Here is a 15,704-nt window from a genome sequence, read left to right on the forward strand (position 1 = left end):
GACGGATGCAGAAGTTCTGCACAAAGGCATGCACATAGCACAGTGGACCCCAAAACCCCTCCAACTTACTTATGGGTTCAGGTCCAGGTACCTGTGTGCAAAGTTTGGAATCCCTGGACCCTGCAAGGTGGAGGGCTGCTTATCCACCTTGGGGGAGAAGGCATGAAGGTTCTAGGAGCTTCCCAGAGTCGTCCTACAACCTTTCCAGAGCCTGGTAAACAAGAAACCCCACTGGGTGCATGGGGGAGGGGGGGGGGAGAGAGAGAATAAATGCCAAGCCAGGAATGCTGGATTTCCTCCACTCTCCCATTTATTTATTTATTAATAACCCACCCCCACCCCAAAAAATACCCAACCACATTTAGTTGCAACTGTGTATGTAAAGGGAGCTTATGTTGCAGGTTTACTATATAGTTCATCTGGGATTTTTTTCTTTAAAAAAGCAGAATGTAGGTAGAGATGACAAGGATGAAAATGCTCATCCCACGATTCCTATGGCAGCCTTTCCTAATGCTGGGCTTTTTGGTCCCAGCAGCCCCCTCCCTACAGCCCTCCTTTCAGGCTCCCAAACCCAAAATTATTGTTAATTGCTATGCCCCACCACTTCGATTCTTAATCCATTTCCTTCTCAGACTTACAGGTTATATAATTCCAATTTATTAAACTTACAGTAAAGCAGGCAGATAGCCATCTACATGATAAAGTCACACCTCCTGGGACTGCAGATCCTCCGAACAGCAGCAGCAGCAGCAGCAGCAGCAGCAGCCTCTTCTGTTAGTTCACACAGGAGAGCTACTTCCTCTCTTCTCCCAAACTCCAGCTCCTGGTCCCTAGTCATCTACTGGTTAGGATTGGACAGCACCGCACTTCTGTACCTAGGAAGACAGTTGCACTCAGAGGTTGCCCAAGTTCTTTTTTCCAAACATCAGTGGGGGGGACGATGACCAAGTCAGGGGGCTTTTGTTCCTGCTTCTGCCCATTTCCATGCTCTTCATAGAATCATAGAGTTGGAAGAGACCACAAGGGCCATCGAGTCCAACCCCCTGCCAAGCAGGAAACACCATCAGAGCACTCCTGACATATGGTTGTCAAGCCTCTGCTTAAAGACCTCCAAAGAAGGAGACTCCACCACGCTCCTTGGCAGCAAATTCCACTGTCGAACAGCTCTTACTGTCAGGAAGTTCTTCCTAATGTTTAGGTGGAATCTTCTTTCTTGTAGTTGGGATCCATTGCTCCGTGTCCGCTTGTCTGGAGCAGCAGAAAACAACCTTTCTCCCTCCTCTATGTGACATCCTTTTAAATATTTGAACATGGCTATCATATCACCCCTTAACCTCCTCTTCTCCAGGCTAAACATGCCCAGGTCCCTTAGCCGTTCCTCATAAGGCATCGTTTCCAGGCCTTTGACCATTTTGGTTGCCCTCCTCTGGACACGTTCCAGTTTGTCAGTGTCCTTCTTGAACTGTGGTGCCCAGAACTGTGGTGTACTCTATGAGTACAGCTGGCTGCTGCCCCAAATATCAATGCACGAGAAGGGCAGTGAGCTGAGCAGCAGGAGCCAAGAGCTGGTAGGAAGAGGCAGCAGTGAAGTCTGCTCCACAGTGCTGGCACATCCTAATCCTAGAGACAATGGAGTTCAGGGTGCGAGTAAGAAGAATCTCAGGAAGGATATAGAATGTATTTAAGACGCATTGTGTTTCCCCAAACTTAATAGTTTCAGACCAGGTGTTGTGTTGCTGGATTCCCAGCTCCCATCAGCCTCCCAGGCAGCAAAGGATGATGGGAGTTGTAGTCCATCAACATCTGGAAGGCTAGAGGTTCTCCTCACCTCTGCTCTACAAAATGCATTTCTGGGCCCCAAACAGCAAGCTAATTACGTACCTCGGCATAGTCAGCTCTTTCCTTCGCAATATCTTCACTGCAATCAGTTCAGCTTTTAAGAAAGAGGAACCTTGACCTCTTGGGCAACGACTCAGACGATATTCCCAACACCTCCCGCGCTCCCTAACATCTCCGTTAAAAACGAGCATGTTCAAGGAGAAACTATGGCAATATCCCCTCCATGACGTCATCGCTGAGCAAGGATAATCAGTGTGACCTGCAGGCTGAAGAAAGGGGCAGAAACAGTGGCTGTCAAAGGACATGTGCAAAATTCATTGAAAAATAATGAGCGAACAGCCCCTATTCCTCATTGTAAGTAACTGCCAGGATAGCCAAAGACTATAAACCAAAAGGTTTCCTTCCCTCGTTCATCTCTCAAGGCTACACTCTGAACCCCATTCGCCTGAGAGCAAGCCCCATTGTATTCAAAAGAACTTGCTTCTGAGTAGACATGGTTAAAGGTAAAGGGACCCCTGACCATTAGGTCCAGTCGTGGCTGACTCGGGTTGTGACTCTCATCTCGCTTTACCGGCCAAGGGAGCTGGCGTACAGCTTCCGGGTCATGTGGCCAGCATGACTAAGCTGCTTCTGGCGAACCAGAGCAGCGCACAGAAACGCCGTTTACCTTCCCGCCAGAGCAGTACCTATTTATCTACTTGCACTTTGATGTGCTTTCGAAATGCTAGGTTGGCAGGAGCAGGGACCGAGCAATGGGAGCTCACCCAGTCACGGGGATTCGAACCGCCGACCTTCTGATCAGCAAGCCCTAGGCTCTGTGGTTTAATCCACAGTGCCACCTGCATCCCGAGTGCGGGATAGGGTTGCTCTTTTAACGGTTGCTCAGCCCTAACCAACGTTTCAAACTGACTTTGAAAGACTCACAAGCCAAGCGAAGATCTGCACCAACATTCCAAAAGGGCCAGGAAGCTTTGTAGTGAAGAGCTAGCTAGCATTGTCGCCACAAACGATCAGGAGTTCCATACAGGCAAGCAAGCAGGCTGATGGAAAGCACTGAGCAGGATTTGTCCATAGCCACTCCATCCCTCTTCTAACCAACAGCAACTTAAAGTTTCTATGCTATCTGCTGAACAAGAAAATCTATTTCTCCACAATCAGAATGGATATAATACACTGCCCCTCTTCCGTAAGTCTTCTGGGAAATAGGTAATTTGTTTATTTTTACTGAGCCTGCTGTTTCCATCATGCTGCAGTTGAAAAACATAAGAGCCCTCTCTGCTCAGGGCTGGTTTTGGGCTGTTAGTCAGGCCCCCTCTTAAACGGATGCATACCTGGCAATGGGTCCATACAGCAGGAACGTTCCAAATGTGGTAGGGAGCTGAAATTTCAATCTCCCACTTTGCCCTGGAGCATACAACACAGTGTCACTTGAAAGCGTTCTCGGAAATTTTAAATGGCATGTAAACCAAACTTCGCCATCACAAAATGGCTGCCAAGGATAGCGGACACGGGCAGACACAAAACACCCATTTCATGCAAGGTGAAACTGGTGAGGTTAGAATACAAGTAACTTGCCCAAGAAACTGAGCACAAGGCAGAAGTGGGGGTCTCTGAGCTCCAAAACACAAAACTACTTTCAACCTACATAATAAACCCATTTCATGTTAGGCAGGCTATTTTCTCTGCCAACCAACTAGGGTTGCCAACTCTGGCTAAGGAAATCCCCAAATTCTAATTTCTACATGATGAGTTACTTGTCTAAACATTGGTTAGGATTTACAGGCCCCATTTCACACCTTCAATTCACCTTTTAGCCCCTGGGAAGAGTGGTGGCGCCATTTCTGATTAAAGCCTTGTTAAATCTTCCCTCCCTGCAGCTAGGCCAAGATAGGACACTTCATACTGAAATAACTTGCAATTAAATGTGATGTTTTTACCTGCATTTCCTGTGTTGGCTTCCTTCTTTCTACGTTTGTACCCGAGCCAACCACCTGTTTCTAGCAGGTACCTGACTTGATTCAGTGATGCCAACCTTCCAAAGTCTGAGAGTTACACCAAGGGATCCACAAATGCCTTGGATGTGGTACGGGGTCAGCAAAAATCAGGTGGCGGCACCTTGCAACATTTGATGTTGGAAAAGCAAAATAGAAAAATTAAATTAGCTAAAACACTTTGAGAACCACTTGCTGCAGAACCTAAATCACCAACCTGGTGCCCTCCCAGTGTAGCTGGACTATAACTCCCATCAACCCCAGAAGCATGATGGGAATGGTAGTCCAACAACCTTAGGATGACTACCTTTCCTGTAAAGGAAGAGTAAATATTTGGAATTGTTGGAGAATCTCAGCTAACAGGTGAGAGTGGGGGCCCTGAACTGTGTAAGGCTCTAAAGAATCATTGTTTTCCATCTCAGCTACTGATGTGCTACATCCATCCATCTTCTTAAAAGTGACTCAAAAAAGGTTGTTTATGTATGCCATTACTGCACCCCATGTTTTGTTAGCCCAAAAATGAAAAGCGAGTGAGGTCCCAACTAAAGAAGGACTTTAGTTGACCGAATATGTGCAGCTTGCAGATTTAACAGACCTCTGTAACTAAACAGAGATGAAAAATTAGCATAAAGAGGAGCCAGATTGAAAAGCAACTTGCACCTTCAGAACACTATCACTCAGCCTGCCTGGTCCACAATTCTGCCGTTAAACCAGGGGTCAGCAGACTTTTTCAGCAACGGGCCTGTCCACTGTCTCTCAGACCTTGTGGCAGGCTGGTCTATATTTTGGGGGAAAAATGAACGAATTCCTATGCCCCACAAATAACCCAGAGATGCATTTTAAATAAAAGGACACATTCTACTCATGTAAAAACATGCTGGGGGCCGGATTTAGAAGGTGATTGGGCCGGATCCCACCCCCAGGCCTTAGTTTGCCTACCCATGCATTAAACTAAAAACTCGCCCCCTGGTAGGAAGAACAGAGGAATTTACCTTATACCAAAACAGGACCATTGCTCCATCTAGTTCAGTACTGTTCCCACCGACTGGCAGATGATTTCTAAGATTTCAGGCAAAACTTCTTTCCAGCAGCTTAGAGGATTCCCCTTTGTACGGGAAGCTATTAGGAAAATAGATTAATTGGGGGAGTGAATGAATCCATCCCCGAGCCGTAAGACAGAGCCCAGCTCCCTCTTCCCATTGCTCTTAAGAGTCTCAACCCACATTCTAGTCTCCTAGTTCCATTTTGCAACATTGACCCAGGACTGGTTGCCATGGTTTTCCCCGCTCTTTACTGACTAAGCCCTGCCCGCTTTGCATCTCCTGCACCTTCCTGCTCCAGACTTCTGGATTCCCATGCAACCACTTTAAGTAACCTGGGCTTCCTCCGCCACTTAAAAGGCTGTCGACAATGTAGCAACAACAACCCAGGGTTTCCCGCCTAAAATAACTGACGTGGACCTGAGTGAAAACTACATAAACAATACTCCTGGTGGCCAGGGCGAGAACTTCAGTACATAACACCCCTCCCCACCAAGATAAGGCGTTAGTTACAATCGTAATGGTTTCCTTATATACAGCACTACGCGTAATGGTTCAATTAAGCACAAAGCATATCAGTTACATTTCACATACTTCCATTAGACCAACAGTGTTACATGTCCAACAACATAGTCCTTTAAATACGGTCTACTGGCCTTGTGGATTTCCTGGGCGGAGAGTTCAACAGCTTCTGAGGCCACAGCCTCCTCAGTGGCTTTCTGCAGCGTGAGGTCTGGCTTGGCGAGGAGATGCCGTTGCAGACGGATGTCCCGGACCCCGCAGACGATTTGATCCATCAGGGCATTGTCTAAGTCTCAGAACTCGCAGTGCATTGCAGCCTGTCAGAGGGCGGTGGTGTAGTTGTTGATTGACTCCCCCTCTGCCTGGTTCCGGTGGTAGAACGCATGGCGGGCAGCAATCTTGAACGGCTTTGGGGCGTAGTGGTTGCGGAGCTTCTCTTGAATCGTGTCCCAAGGTGCTGCCTAGACTGCTAGAGGCGCAACCAATGCTCAGGCCGTCGCAAACACTTCAGGGCCACAAGGGCTGAGGAGAGGCCCCGCTTCTGCTCTACAGACCCTCTTGTCAGCTCATTTGCTTGGAGGTAGCAGTCGAACCGAGCGAGGTAGGAGTCCCATGATTCAGAGGCTGGGGCAAATGGCGGTAGAGGCACGAGTGAAGCCATGGTTCTGATGCCAACGTGGAGGCAATGGATGGAACACTGTGCTCTAGCCAGAACGGTCAGCTCTGAATTGGTTCTGCTCCGTGATTTCGCTCAGTGTTTCAGCTCTGTGATTCAGCTCATCTCAGAGGGTGGCCGCATCTGGCTGTGCTCTGTTGTCCATCGATCCCATCCTCGTCGCCAGTGTTAGTTGTGGGCGAACATAGCAGACGACACAGCGATTTCTCCCAAGCAGCTCTTTATTGTAAGCTGGACAGAACTGAACAGCAAACAGCTCAGCCGGCCTGCTTTTATAGGCAGCCAGCTGTCGACAATGTAGCAACAACAACCCAGGGTTTCCCGCCTAAAATAACTGATGTGGACCTGAGTGAAAACTACATAGACAATACTCCTGGTGGCCAGGGCGAGAACTTCAGTACATAACACCCCTCCCCACCAAGATAAGGCGTTAGTTACAATCGTAATGGTTTCCTTATATACAGCACTACGCGTAATGGTTCAATTAAGCACAAAGCATATCAGTTACATTTCACATACTTCCATTAGACCAACAGTGTTACATGTCCAACAACATAGTCCTTTAAATACGGTCTACTGGCCTTGTGGATTTCCTGGGCGGAGAGTTCAACAGCTTCTGAGGCCACAGCCTCCTCAGTGGCTTTCTGCAGCGTGAGGTCTGGCTTGGCGAGGAGATGCCGTTGCAGACGGATGTCCCGGACCCCGCAGACGATTTGATCCATCAGGGCATTGTCTAAGTCTCAGAACTCGCAGTGCATTGCAGCCTGTCAGAGGGCGGTGGTGTAGTTGTTGATTGACTCCCCCTCTGCCTGGTTCCGGTGGTAGAACGCATGGCGGGCAGCAATCTTGAACGGCTTTGGGGCGTAGTGGTTGCGGAGCTTCTCTTGAATCGTGTCCCAAGGTGCTGCCTAGACTGCTAGAGGCGCAACCAATGCTCAGGCCGTCGCAAACACTTCAGGGCCACAAGGGCTGAGGAGAGGCCCCGCTTCTGCTCTACAGACCCTCTTGTCAGCTCATTTGCTTGGAGGTAGCAGTCGAACCGAGCGAGGTAGGAGTCCCATGATTCAGAGGCTGGGGCAAATGGCGGTAGAGGCACGAGTGAAGCCATGGTTCTGATGCCAACGTGGAGGCAATGGATGGAACACTGTGCTCTAGCCAGAACGGTCAGCTCTGAATTGGTTCTGCTCCGTGATTTCGCTCAGTGTTTCAGCTCTGTGATTCAGCTCATCTCAGAGGGTGGCCGCATCTGGCTGTGCTCTGTTGTCCATCGATCCCATCCTCGTCGCCAGTGTTAGTTGTGGGCGAACATAGCAGACGACACAGCGATTTCTCCCAAGCAGCTCTTTATTGTAAGCTGGACAGAACTGAACAGCAAACAGCTCAGCCGGCCTGCTTTTATAGGCAGCCAGCTGTCGACAATGTAGCAACAACAACCCAGGGTTTCCCGCCTAAAATAACTGATGTGGACCTGAGTGAAAACTACATAGACAATACTCCTGGTGGCCAGGGCGAGAACTTCAGTACATAACAGTTGGTGTTCTTTCATTTCTGCCTTAAGATTCTCCTGTTTCTTAACTTGCGTCCCCCCCACCCCATTTCAGAAAACGAGTGCTGCCAAATGTCCAGCTTTTCCCAGACATATATGGGATTCTGACATTGCAAATAGCGTCAGGGGGAAATACTGCAAACTGGGGGGGGGGGGGGAGTCCGGGGAAACCCGGTTGTATGGCAACACATTTCGGAATCGAAGGTTTTGCTTAAAAATTGTGGTCTCTCTTGGAATAAGCCCCAAATCGCTTCTTTTGGAGCTGCTGGCTTTCTCAGGTATGTGTGGCCACCTCAGCACTGTTGTAAATAAAAAAAATTGCCCTTTTCCCTTATGGGGTATCCAAGAGCCCATATAGAGTCCTTACATAGGTTCCCTATTGGTAGGAGAAAATAGCAGAGGCCAACCAGAGAGTATTGAGAAGCAAAGCAGCTAGTAAGCTTGATCTTTATTGATCTGTTGCAACAAGGTGCTCCCCTCACACGCAGGAGAGGAGGAGGACCCAAAAAAATGGTGTGCAAAGCCTTATATGAACTTTTGAAATTGCCCTACTGTAGATCAAGACCACCCCCAGAAACATCATACATACATCACAGAAGGGGTGTAACCTAAGACCACCCCTCAGATACATCCCACCTGCATCACAGAAATTTTAATATTGTTTTTCTCCTGTTGTTGTTTATCTCCTGTCTAGCAGGTTACTTGATTGGATTTCCTGAGTAGCCTGGCCAGTCTTTTGTAATGATGTAGCCTTTTTAATCCATGGGTAGGAATAATTGTTGCACCCGAGCAGAGACAAAAGGAGCCAAACGACACCAAGGGGTTAATCCAGAGAAAGAGCGTTTTATTCTGCCATCCGGAAGGGCAGAGGCACCTGTGTGATTCAGTTCACAAAAGACAGGCCGCACCGAAAACATTTTACAAGCAGGTTTTATCCTTTTTTTCAAACCCCTTTTCCCTCTCCCCCTTCACAGATTCTTACATAGAATGTTGCTTTTTTCCGTTCCCTGGCTCTGTTCCCGGAAGTATGTTGCACATCAATGTACCAGGACAAGGTTGCTTCTATCTGGGAACCGAAAGGTTTTCTGTTCTCAGCTCTGGGTTTGTTACAGCGTTTTTGTTACAAAGAGGACTGCTTAGCTTGTGCTTTTTGTCTTAGAGGAAATTGCAGTTTTTAAAATGCGTACGCCGAGGCCTGGCTGGGGGGGGGGAATTCACAAACAGTTTTTAGGGCTTTCTGGGGTAACCCTAACTGTACCCCTTCATTCCATACCTCTCAATTTTGGACAGCCTTTTTCTCAAAAAGGCTCGTCCCAGGAAGGCACAGGCTGATATTCTCGGGTCAGAGCTATAATCTGGGGGCGAAGCATGCGAGAAATCATATTGCGTGTCATTGTATGCAAGCATTGCAGCAAGCAAGGTACAGAAAAGCAAAAAATTAGCAAAATGAAAAGTGGGCCAAGCAGCAGCAAAAACAGGCCTTATACCCATCCTAGTTTTGGCAACCAGTCAAGCCATGACATGTCCCATCCCTCCCAAGTTTGGGTAGGAATATGGGCCACTGTTTCAAGTCCTGCTGCCAAATTGCGAATGGCCTCACCATGATCAGAGATGTTAAAACAACAGGCCCCACCTGTGAGATTTAATGCTGCACAAAAGCCGCCATGTTGCGCCAGGAGAAAGTCCAACGCTAATCGGACTGAGAGAAACGCATTGCGTGTCTCATCCAATTGCGTGGCAATTAGCCTAAGGGCCGTGGCTGTCGTGTTAGCAACAATCTCTACCACTGCCTGGAGTCTGATTATGCGGTTCAAGTTATAGATTGGCCCCCTTGCCCCAGAGATTTTCTCTCCCCGATTCCAGGAGGCTGGAGCATAATGGGCCAATATCCTTTCCGGAGGCCACTGATTTTGGCCCCAATCCTGGGAGCTGCCACCTGCAAGTGTTGCCAGGTCAGCCGAATGCCTCCTTCTAGGGGGTGCAGAGGATATCTGGTCAGGAATCCACATGGGGGGTATTAAATAGGCTGGAAAACAGACCCCATACCATCCTCTTGGGAGGGCATGATAGGCCTTTCTGCCACACACGCAGTAAACGTCCTGACCATGGGCAGATATGGTGCCTGTCAGCAAGCGGGCCAGGCATGCAGTCAATTTGGAACCAGAAAAAGTTCCTGTCTTGGACTCAGGCATGTTAGTTGGGGCTGGGAAGGTACGATCACAGTGGGAAGTGCCCACATAGGTCTGAGCGTCATTTGCGTCATTTGATTTGTTGACACAAAGGCAGCCAGTGATCCTGTGAACCTGGAAAGGGATGGAATGATTCCATAAAGAAGAATGGTTGCCCAGAGGCTGGAAGGCAACAAGTGGAGTTGTAACCAAGGATTCATTCCAAGGCACAGGGAGGAGTGGCATTCCTCCCAGAGCATCTACAGGGGCCAGAGTGCAAACGGCACAATTGGTCCGATTTGCAGAGAATGCAACCATCTCAGCAACCTGAATCCACTTATTATATGTGTGGTGGGCCCCCCACGATTGCAGCAGTTGTCTGGTCACTGTGAGTGGTATTGGCATTTCAAAGGTCAAAGGCAGCAGAAATACCAGCACGGGGACCCACAGTCGTATTTGAGCCATTGTATGCACGTGGAGGGGCTTAGGTAAGTGCTAGAGAGTGGGCTGGGGTGTAATTACGCTGAAAGAAGAGACTCACTAGACACCCTCCTCTGCAGGGGTGGCGTAAAGCAAAGCAGGCCCAGGTACCTTCAATAAAGTTCAGTTATGCAAAAGGAAAGGAAAGAAAATGTGAAAATGTCCTCTTTCAATCCATGCTGGATTCTTGAGCCGTGCAAAATGTCAGCTTCCAGAGTGACGTGAGCAGGGCTGAGGTCTGGGGGCGTCGGGGCGTCTTGTGGGCGTTGGACGTCTTGGATCCCTTCCAACAAGGCTGGAGCGATGTCTGGGCGTCTGGGGTGAGTCGAAGGGGCCAGTGCAGTGTCACAGATGCTGGTGACTTTAACAGCTGTAGAGAAACAGGACAGCCTCTGGCCGGTTTACCTGTCAAGAGAAGAGAAAAAGAAACACACGGCAGAACGACTGTACATTGACAGATAGCATTTGCACCTAAGGTATAGGCCTAGCAAACATTAATTCAAAAGGGTATGCTTGGCAGGAAACTTCGCAAGGGGTTAACAGTTCTGTTCCTTGGGTTTAGTTTTGCCAGCTGAGATTTTTTTTTTAAAAGTCTCATTCGTGTGCTCTAAATTTCAGAGCTCTCGTGGCCTGTAAAACATGTTGCAAATTTCAGTTTTCATCTGCCAAGTTTGCTAGTGTCCAATGTGTTCCCTTGCTTCTGGCAAAGTATCAAAGTTTCAAAATTCCTATGTTATGCTGCAGCTTGTTTTTCAGAATAAAATTGCACCTTAAAAAGTAAAACTTGACAAAGTTCACAGAAAGCATTCACTTGCTTTTAAGAAAGTCACTTTCCTCAGGTTAGTGCTTGGGGCAAGGGGGGTGGGTAACCCTTGGCCTTCTGGGTTTTTTTGTGGCTGAACCATAAATCCAGACAGTGTGGGGTTCAGGGTAGCTGGTTGGTGAGAATGCAGCATTTTCCTCTTGGGATAGCAGCCAAGAGATAACGCTCTGAAGCTACCTCCAAGCGCCTGGCACAAGGGGAAAACAAAAAAAAAAGCTGATGTCCTGTTACTTGCATGAATGAATGTTAGAAACAGTTAGTTCACTTGCTTCTAGCTGCAACAGTCTTTTAGCAAGAATAGAGATGAGAAGAAATCATTTTTGAGAAATCTTATTGTTCCCAGCCTGTGGGGGTGGAGTGTGTCGGGTGTGGGGCCTGTGGGCATCTTTTGCCTGCAGATGGTGCACTGGCTTCTTCCCTAGGCGTCTTCTTTCCCTCCCGTGGACACCCTCTTGCATTTTTGGCTGCTGGCTGCTTGAAGACAAACCCCTAATTATTTTGGCTGGGTCTTCTTCGAAAGAAGGATTCTGATTTAAAAAGTGCTTGGAGGTCTGTGGTCCTGTACATCGGATGACTCCAGGGGGTCGTACAGTCAGTGGGTGGGCCATCAAAGTGGAGTTTTAGCTGCCTCAATTGCAACATCAGTATTGTCCGCTGCCCTGAGGGCATGTATCTTGCGGATTTCCTCAATGGTCAGTATTGTAATCCCAGGGTTTTCAATCCCTTGGGTTTAATTGTCTCTTTTTTTTTTTTTTTAACAGTTCTGTCCTATGCGACTCTCAAAGCCTTCTGCTCTGTTTCTTTCTGTCTGCCAATTCACATCCTTGCATTGTGCTGCTTCTAGAACCAAGAAGCCACATCCAGCTCACTGTTTTAAACGGTTCTACATACTGGAACACTCTGTCAGACTGCTTACTAGTCCATCTTATCTCTTTATCTAGAGTTTTTCTGAAGTCATCATCATCACCATCATCATCACCTTCCTTGCTTGCATCAAAAGGGGGTTGGGTAAGGGGAACCTCATTTAGCCCTGGTGCAGTTGCTGCATAGGGTGGAGGGTGCAAATTATTATTCCTTCCTCCTCTTCTTCTGGGACTGTTCTTCTGGGACTGGCCAGACTGCTGTTTTTTCAAACTTGTAATTGTATTGAACACAGTTTGACTTGGGCAGTCACAATTCTATTTTTCCGAAGCCATGAGGGATTTTGATCCACATTGGCTTTCCAGATAGAAATATAGGGAATCTGATCTGTGTGGGCCTTGAAAATGTTACTCCATAAAATGTTGACCAAGTTTGGATCAAAGGATCCTCCAGGAGGCCATTCTGGTAAATACGAAGGCCAGTCAACTTCACATAAATGTTGGAGACTGCTTTTTTTGAATTTACATCCCCACTCTTCTGCTTTCATGGCACTTTTCCAGTTTTCCAGAAAGCTCTGTAGTGGTGTCTCAAGAATTGTTTTACTGCTTTTATTTCCCATGACTCTGGGATCCTGGGGACACTGGGACACTCAGCCCTCCTAACGTAATTTCTCTCACTCAGTCACAGGCCAGACGTTGCTTTCAACATCTCACACACTCAAAACATTCACTGGAGTGTCCCCACACGCACATTCAGAAAAAAACAAAAACCCATGCACCTTCCCCAATCCCCTTTCCCCCCCAAAAAATAACCACAACCGGCAGCGTTTAGACTTCAACCGGGGCCCAAGAGCACTCTACTGCTTCTTTTGGACACACAAAGAACCATAACCGGCAGCGCTTAGACTTCGACCGGGGCCCAAGAGCACTCTACTGCTTCTTTTGGACACAAAAAGAACCATAACCGGCAGCGCTTAGACTTCGACCGGGGCCCAAGAGCACTCTACTGCTTCTTTTGGACACAAAAAGAACCATAACCGGCAGCGCTTAGACTTCGACCGGGGCCCAAGAGCACTCTACTGCTTCTTCTGGGCACAAAACCAACCATAACCGGCAGCGCTTAGACTTCGACCGGGGCCCAAGAGCACTCTACTGCTTCTTTTGGACACAAAAAGAACCATAACCGGCAGCGCTTAGACTTCGACCGGGGCCCAAGAGCACTCTACTGCTTCTTCTGGACACAAAAAGAACCACAACCGGCAGCGCTTAGACTTCGACCGGGGCCCTGCAGCACCCTTTTTGCTGCTTTTCTGGGCAATACCAAAACCAGTGGCACTTCTTCTACCCTGCTGGCGGAGTTGATCAGACTCTCTTTTTGCTCCCACCTATCCCTGTGGAGCTTACCTTGTTCCTCGAGGTACCTTCTTTCTGCACGGCCGTTGCTCTTTCTCTCCGTCACTTGTCGCGTGTCCACTCAGGAACGGGTGGCCAGTCCCTCCCACGAAGTTGGCAGGATGCGCGCTGGAACTGTTGAACCAGGATCCTGAGCTGCTCGCCTTGCAGTGACGCCCTGGACCTCTTTGTCCCTCGATCTCGGGGAACGTGCTTATTCCCGGCCAATGCACCAGAAATATGTAGCCTTTTTAATCCATGGGTAGGAATAATTGTTGCACCCGAGCAGAGACAAAAGGAGCCAAACGACACCAAGGGGTTAATCCAGAGAAAGAGCGTTTTATTCTGCCATCCGGAAGGGCAGAGGCACCTGTGTGATTCAGTTCACAAAAGACAGGCCGCACCGAAAACATTTTACAAGCAGGTTTTATCCTTTTTTTCAAACCCCTTTTCCCTCTCCCCCTTCACAGATTCTTACATAGAATGTTGCTTTTTTCCGTTCCCTGGCTCTGTTCCCGGAAGTATGTTGCACATCAATGTACCAGGACAAGGTTGCTTCTATCTGGGAACCGAAAGGTTTTCTGTTCTCAGCTCTGGGTTTGTTACAGCGTTTTTGTTACAAAGAGGACTGCTTAGCTTGTGCTTTTTGTCTTAGAGGAAATTGCAGTTTTTAAAATGCGTACGCCGAGGCCTGGCTGGGGGGGGGGGAATTCACAAACAGTTTTTAGGGCTTTCTGGGGTAACCCTAACTGTACCCCTTCAATGATAAATACTTAGTTCCTGGCCAGGTCACAGGCTCACAGCCTATTCAAACAGACATATCCTTAAGACAGGATTTGTGAGGAAAGAGACAATGGGGAGGCTTTTCCAGTTTGACCATGCAGAGAAAACATTTCCTCAGTTTAGGAATCAAAATGGTTCCAGGTTGGCCTTCCTGTGGTGATCTATGTATGTGCTTCGTTGGTACACTTATGAACATTACCATATATCTAAGACCATAAAATTCCTATCACAGCAGTTGCCATGCCTAGGTGTCCTTATGCAGGAGAAGGCCCAGACAATCCCTCTTGGTGCTGCTGTCTGCAGGTAAGATGATGGGTGGCATCAGAGCAAAGCACTTTCAGGTGTGTTTGGTGTTCCTCCTCCTGCTGCTGTTTTTGTGAGTTGTTTTTGGTGAATTGGCAGCCCTACCCAAAAGGGCTAGCTTAACTGGGCTTTTTGTTTTGTTTTGTTTCCAGTGACAGTGGCTTGCTTTAAGTTCTTCCACCTCTTAAGAGTCCTCTCCCTTTAGGGCAAACAGTCAGTTCCCTAACCTCCCAGCTGCCCAGTGAGATAGATAGACAGCCAGTTCCAAGGAACACTTTGAGCAGCTATTCCTCTTGCTCAGGGGCAAGGGGAGAGTCTGAAACGAGCCCACGGGCTGTAAAGCACAGGCACTTATTCAAAAAACAAAACCAACCAACCAACCAACCAACCAACCACAAAAGCAAGAAATGGGAGGGGCGTAGCTTTTATTTATTTATTTTAAAAAATATTTTATATGCCACTAACTTGTATAGAAAGCGTCAAAGCGGTGTAGAGCGGATGTAAAAATTGCAACTGTCATAAGAAAGCAAGAAAGGTCAGTAAGGAGTTGACATAAGATCTGTCCTGTTGAAAAGGCCTGTTGATGCAAGGCAGTCTTGCAAAGGATGCTTAAGAATAAGGGGCAGGCTGCCGAGAAGTTAATTTGCACACACTAGCAAATCGAGGTGTGTGAGATCCTGTGTTACTATAACAATTTTGATAAGCTATGTTGCACCTAGCTGCTATAAATTATTTTCTGGACTCATTGTCATTCTCATGATGTTCTGTGTGCTTTTGTTTTATGGAATGCAGAGTACAGTGATACCTCGGTTTACAAACTTAATCCGTTCCGGAAGTGTGTTCTTAAACTGAAACCATTCTTAAACCAAGGCGAGCTTTCCCTAATAAGACCTCCCACCACTGGTGCCCTTCCACCATTCGGCTTCTATTCTTAGACTGAGGTAAAGTTTGAAAACCGGGACACTACTTTTGTGGAGTTTGTAAACCGAATAGTTCGTGAACAGGGCTGTTCTTAAACCGAGGAACAGTACCACTGTATATTTTTGTATACTCTGTTGGAAGCTGCCCAGAGTGGCTGGGGCAACCCTGTCAGATGGGTGGGGTACAAATAATAAAATTGTTGTTGTTGTTAATAATATCGTATTTGGTGTTCTCGTGCAACATACCTGTTTTGTAAAAAAAGTAGTTGTGGGGTTTTTTTGTTTAAAAAAGGGACTGTGATTCAGTTTGTAATTTAATGACACTCCCTTAGCTTTAAACGACTTGACAATTTGAGGGCTT

At 47.6% G+C, this 15,704-nt stretch overlaps 1 long non-coding RNA gene across 1 annotated transcript; it reads right to left on the minus strand.

Annotated features, from left to right (window-relative positions):
- Positions 1-624: 624 nt before the first annotated feature.
- LOC310664028 lies at positions 625-4,371 on the minus strand. The gene is made up of 3 exons (XR_014504743.1): positions 3,777-4,371; positions 1,882-2,105; positions 625-875 (listed from the first exon to the last, which is right to left on the minus strand). It is a non-coding gene; the product is annotated as an uncharacterized lncRNA (long non-coding RNA).
- Positions 4,372-15,704: the final 11,333 nt, after the last annotated feature.

Source organism: Podarcis tiliguerta, assembly GCF_965153285.1.
Source record: "Podarcis tiliguerta genome assembly, chromosome: 14".
Taxonomy (NCBI): domain Eukaryota; kingdom Metazoa; phylum Chordata; class Lepidosauria; order Squamata; family Lacertidae; genus Podarcis; species Podarcis tiliguerta.